This window comes from Procambarus clarkii, chromosome 21 (genome assembly GCF_040958095.1).
Source record: "Procambarus clarkii isolate CNS0578487 chromosome 21, FALCON_Pclarkii_2.0, whole genome shotgun sequence".
NCBI lineage: Eukaryota > Metazoa > Arthropoda > Malacostraca > Decapoda > Cambaridae > Procambarus > Procambarus clarkii.
The window spans coordinates 42818916-42825670 of NC_091170.1; positions in this window are offsets into that span (position 1 = coordinate 42818916).

Sequence of the window (6755 nt, forward strand, 5' to 3'; positions counted from 1 at the left end):
TGGGGAGATGGTGATGAACTGAGAATGGTACTGTGATGAACTGTGGGCAGGAGAGTATGGTGAACTGTGGGGGGGGGGAGAGTATGATGAACTGTGGGGGGGGAAGGGTATGATGAACTGTAGGGGAAATGATGGACTTAGAACAGCATTTACATCAGTAAATAATGTTGGAGTTGGAAGAACATGGTCGTGGGCGGCAAATGTGGGTGTGACGGGTTGACGAGTAACACCTTTGGTTAGACGGAATGGTTGAATGGGATTGATGTGAGGCAAGTGTCGTAGGGAGGAGATTGTTTACAATTGAGAGAGTAATGTGTCACGATAAATGTAGTTGTTGGGGGAGTGAATGAATAAGTGATTTGGGTTTTTATTGAGTTTGAGACCACCAGACCTGCCTTCCTGCGCGCAGGGACTACAAGAGTAGCCATTGAGGCTCTTAAGGTACTGGTATAGCCATCATTGGTTATGCCTGATTAATTATTACAATGATTACTGATTACAATGTCATTAATAGACTTTAGGTCTAATCGATGGGTTAACTTGAACTTATCTTGAGATGATTTCGGGGCTTAGCGTCCTAGCGGCCCGGTCCTCGACCAGGGCTCCTTTTCGTTACACATCCCCAGGAAGCAGCCCGTTGCAGCTGTCTATCTCCCAGGTACCTGTTTACTGCTAGGTAACAGGGGCATCAGGTGAAAGAAACGTTTTGCCCATTTGTCTCCGCCTCCACCGGGGATCGAACCCGGGACCTCAGGAGTACGAATCTGAAGCACTGTCCACCCAGCTGTCAGGCGCCCTGACAACTGGGTCTATTAATTACCCATCGATTATAATGGGTTGATAAGCATCGCGTACCTTTGTTTTTTTTTGTAATAAATCAAATCAAAATAATTTGATTTGTAATAAATCTAGCCCTATATATTGTTTGCCAAAAAGCCTGATGGTAATTCGCATTTTTTCAATAACAAAGAGTCAGTGGGTCTGATCAACATTTCGCAATGACAAGAACAACTGTTGAAATACTTGCTAAAGTGTTGAATAACTGTAGCATCATTGAAGGAAATTCCTAAGTTGCTTAGATGCGTCTGGTGCATAGACGCGATGTGTCAGAGATGCGCGAGTAAAAACTGGTTGGGTGTAAACAGGACTGGCCTTACATAGAACAGTAGGCCTATTACAGATGTAACTCCTTATTTGTTCTCTGGCAATAATCACTACCCAGGTCTCCTGTCATTGGCCAGGCAGACTACTGTGTTGGATAAACATTACTTGTGTGCGGTGTTCACAGTTAACCTCCTCTGGAGTTTTCTCCCCGTGAATTCACCAAGGGAAGGGAAAGCCTTCCCTCCATTACGTCTATGTTACACTGGGAAGGGGTCAGTTTTTATTATTATTATTATTGTTTTCTACCACACACGTGGCCACACATTTACAATGCTAACCAGCATATATACATTTTCTTCTGTCCTCCATGGACAAGGTTAGAGATGTGTTAACTTGGGGTAAGGGGTCAGTATAAGGATTTGGGAAGGGACGGGGAGGGGGGGGGGAGGGTACGAATTGTGTTCAACCATTTGGACGCTCGGGGATTGATCACCGACCTGCATGAAGCGAGAACCATCGCTCTACCGTCCAGCCCAAGTGATTGGACACAAAATTATAATTTTCATCAATATTACTTAATGGGATAATGCGTAGGCTAAGGGCCGAAGACTTTAGATATTAGGAGTCGTGCGACGAGAACTACCTTGCCATGATTTCGGGGTCCAACGTCCCTGCGGCCCGGTCCTCGACCAGGCCTTCCCCGTTGATGAACGAGGCTTTGCCCAAAAGGCTAAAACTGCGGACACGTTTTGAATACCGGGATCTTCTAGAGGAGGAGGAAGACCAATAGAGATGAAACTTGATCTCCAAATGAACTGTTCTCCCAACCTGATGTTTCTCCTTGTTCTCTCTCTCACTATCTCACATTTTTTCCCTCCCTCCCTCCCTCCCTTTAGCTCCGTTGCATCTCACTTATTTCTCTCAATTCGTACAAGGGTACATAAATTCCGTGCGTTTACACACACATGCACAGTCGCACAATTGTCTTTCCTCCCCTCGAGAATAGTGAAGATTATTATATCACTGGTATGCAGGACTTACGTGGTAGGCAGGACTTATGTTGGTCTTATATGGTATGCAGGTCTTATGTTGGTCTTACGTGGTATGCAGGTCTTATGTTGGTCTTACATGGTATGCAGGTCTTATGTTGGTCTTACATGGTATGCAGGTCTTATGTTGGTCTTATATGGTATGCAGGTCTTACGTGGTATGCAGGTTTTATGTTGGTCTTACATGGTATGCAGGTCTTATGTTGGTCTTACACTAAATGCAGGTCATATGTAGGGGACCTAGTTGATTGTTGAAACAATCTATGCATCTTGTGCGTAGATTGTTTAGTTTAATATTATGGTTTGCCATTGTATTTCATACTGGCTTTGATGTTTTTAAATGATAGTATGATAAAATAGGTCCATAAAGTTAGTTATATTGGCTTTGTATAATATCATGTTACAGATTATACTGAGAAACGCAGAGTTGAAAGTAACTTTGTTAGTAAATAACTTAACGTCTATAGCCTACCTACCTTGTGGCTACCTTGTGGCTACTTTGTGGCTACTTTGTGGCTATCTTGTGGTGGTTCCGAAGGTCAACGTCCCCGCGGACCGGTCTCTGAGCAGGCCTCCTGGTTGGTCATCTGGTCAACCAGGCTGTTGGACGCGGCTGCTTGCAGCCTGACGTGTATAGACATCATAGTCTGGTTGTTCAGGTATCCTTTGGAGGGGTTTGTTAAGTTTTCTCTTGAACACTGAGGAGTCGGCCCTTATGTGTAGCGGGAGAGTTGAACAGTCTCGGGCTTTTGATGTTGATAGAGTTCTCTCTCAGAGTACCTGTTGCACCTCTGCTCTTCAACGGGGGTATTCTGCACATCCTGCCATGCCTTCTGGTCTCATGTGATGTTATTTCTGTGTGCAGGTTTGGACCAGTCCTTCTAATGTCTTCCACGTTTAGATTATTATGTATCTCTCTCGCCAAGGCTTATGGGGTTTTATTAAATCTCAAAAGATGCTTGCATGGCATAAGTTAAAAATATAACGATAAGGTTTAATTTTTAATAAATTATACTAACGGCATTGAAAAATAGAAAAACTATATTGAAAAATTACAAGCAGATGTCAACAAAGTTTTCGATTGGGCAGCAAAAAATAACATGATGTTTAACAGTGATAAATTTCAGGTACTCAGGTACGGCAAAAATGAGGACCTGAAACATAATACAGGATACAAAACACAATCGAATCTGCCCATAGTAGGAAAATAGCATGTCAAGGATTTGGGTGAGTACTGCTCAGTACTCACTTCCCCCTTCAGAGCAGGAGAGCTTTGCTGAAATAGAGGGAGTACAGAGAACATATACGGCACGCATAGACGTGATAAAGCATCTAAATTATTGGGATCGTCTCAAAGCTCTCCAAATGTACTCACTAGAAAGAAGACGAGAGAGATACCAAATAATATACACGTGGAAAATACTGGAGGGTCAGGTCCCAAATCTACACAGTAAAATAACAACGTACTGGAGTAAATGATATGGAAGAAAATGCAGAATAGAACCAGTGAAGAGCAGAAGTGCCATAGGCACAATCAGAGAACACTGTATAAACATCAGAAGTCCGCAGTTGTTCAACATCCTCCCAGCGACTATAAGAAATATTGTGGGAACAACCATGGACATCTTCAAGAGAAAACTAAACTGTTTTCTAAAAAAAACATACCGGACCAACCGGGCTGCGGTGGTTATGTGGGCCTGCGGGCCGCTCCAAGCAACAGCCTGGTGGACCAAACTCTCACAAGTCAAGCCTGGCCTCGGGCCGGACGTAGGGAGTAGAAGAACTCTCTGAACCCCGACAAGCTGGTACTAAGCAGGTATTGGCTAGATTAACACTACAGTATAATATTCCAACAAAGTATACTGTGGTATTACCATTATTATATAGTATTGTATTACATTGATAGGCCTACTGATAATGTAATACGACATTTATAGTGCCGATGTGCAAGTAGAAGTTTTGAAAAGCAGAGGTGCAATAGATACCCTGAGAGAACTATCAACATCAGAGGCCCGAGACTGTTCAACACGCTTCCGCTACACATAAGGGACATAACTGGCCGACCCCTCACAGTGTTCAAGAGAGAACGATCAACATCAGAGGCCCGAGACTGTTCAACACGCTTCCGCTACACATAAGGGACATAACTGGCCGACCCCTCACAGTGTTCAAGAGAGAACTATCAACATCAGAGGCCCGAGACTGTTCAACACGCTTCCGCTACACATAAGGGACATAACTGGCCGACCCCTCACAGTGTTCAACAGAGAACTATCAACATCAGAGGCCCGAGACTGTTCAACACGCTTCCACTACACATAAGGGGCATAACTGGCCGACCTCTCAGTGTTCAAGAGAGAACTTGACAAACACCTCCAAGGAATACCTGATAACCACGGTGTGACTCATTCGTCAGGCTGCGAGCAGCTGCGTCCAACAGCCTGGTTGACAGTTCAAAACAACAAGGAGGCCTGGTCGACGACCGGGCCGCGAGGACGCCAAGCCCCGAAATCATGGCGAGGTAACCCACAAGGTAAGGTGTATAAACGTGTCGTCGCCACGACTACTGACAGCACACCAGTGTAAATTATGTTGACATCGATGGCGACACTTTTGTGGTATGATTTTCATGGTCATACAGACATAATATTAGAGGACCTAAAGGCTTGACCTTTGTAGCCTCTGTAGCCGTTGACGCCTTGCTGCGCGCACTCTTACCATCATTTCCGCCCCGCTGTCACACTCACTCACTCACTCATACACACACACACACACACACACACACACACACACACACACACACACACACACACACACACACACACACACACACACACACACACACACACACGGACACAAGGGGGCCTGATAGCTGAGTGGACAGCGCTCTGGACTCGTAATCCTAGGGTCCTGGTGCGATCCCCGGGGATGGCAGAAACAAAAACTGAGACCGATTAAATCTGGGCATAATCAAGATGATTTATAAGAGTGGATTCTGGCGGCAAAGAATCTTTGCACGCTCTCTGGGTCAGCAACTTCTCCGGCTCTGAATGGGGCTGTTAGTGCCACAATGTTCCACCCTAGAGAGCACTCTGGTCATTAAATGTATCACCACTGGTATGGCGTCCCTTGTTTGGAAGGTCCTTGTTATCCAACCTGTCATTTTTCTTTCAGTCGTGACAGCTACTTTATGGTGTTCTGTAAAGGTAATCTAGTCTTCTGACATGATTACTCCTAGATCCTTTACATTGCTTTTTCGTTCTGTAGTGTGATTTGATTACGTTTTTTATATTTTCATTGTTTCTATAGCGCAGGAGCTGGAACTTACTTTCATTAAATATTATCATATTATCTGTGGTCAATTGAAAGACCTGATTTACATCAGATTGGAGGTTTGCCGTGTCCTCTATGTTGTCTACTCGCATGAAGATCATAGTGACATCTGCAAACGATGATACTGTGCTGTAGTTTGTATCCTTGTTTATGTCTGATATTAGGATGAGAAAAAGTACCGGAGCAAGTACGGTACCTTGGGGGGACTGAGCTTTTCACAGTAGATGATCCGGATTTTACTGTGTTGACTATTACACTCTGCGTTCTGTTCGTTAGGAAGTTGAAGATCCATCTCCCTACTTTGCCTGTAATACCTTTCGCACGCATTTTGTGTGCACTAACACCATGGTCACATTTGTTGAAAGTTTTTACAAAGTCTTGTCATATTACATCTACGTTATGCATGTCTTCCACGTCACCTGTGGCCATGTTATAGTGATGTAGCAACTGTGAGGGGCAGGAGCGCCCTGTTCTGAACCTGTGTTGTCCACGGTTATGGATCTTATGTTGTCATCTTACTTCTTAGCACTCTTTCAAAGATTTTTATGATGTGTGATGTTAGAGCTTATTGGTCTATATTTTTTGTACATCTGCTTTACTACCTCCTTTGTGAAGTGGCGCGATCTCCGCTGTTTTAAGTATATCAGGGATAACCACAGTATCTAGGCTCCGTCTCCGAAAGGTGTTTAAAGCCTGTGATAGTGGTGTTCTGCACTGCTTGGTGAATATAGAATTCCAGGAGTCTGGGCCTGGCGCAGAGTGTATGGACATGCTGTCTATGGCTACTTCAAAGTCCATTGGTGTTGGGGTGACATCTGATATGTGGTTCCATGTTGATGTCACATTCATGAAGAATTCATTTGGATCATCGATCTTCAATGTGGTCGCGGGTTCACTGAAGACAGCATCATACTGAAGCCTCAGTACACCTCATATAAACCCTCCCCCCCCCCTCACTCTTTCTCTATATATTTCCTTATGTTCGTTCCGTTACGACTATTACATAGCTGATTTCTCCTGATAATTCCCTTCCCCTTCCGATGATCAACGTCCCCGCGGCCTGGTCTCTGACTAGGCCTCCTGGCTAGTGATCTGATCAACCAGGCTGTTAGACGCAGCTGCTCGCAGCCTGACGTATGAATCAGTCTGGTTGATCAGGTATCCTTTGGGAGTATTTATCACTTTCTCTTTGGAACACAGTGAGAGGTTGGCCAGTTGTGTCTCGTATAATTAGAGGCAGTGTGTTGAAAAGTCTTTTGCCCTTGATGT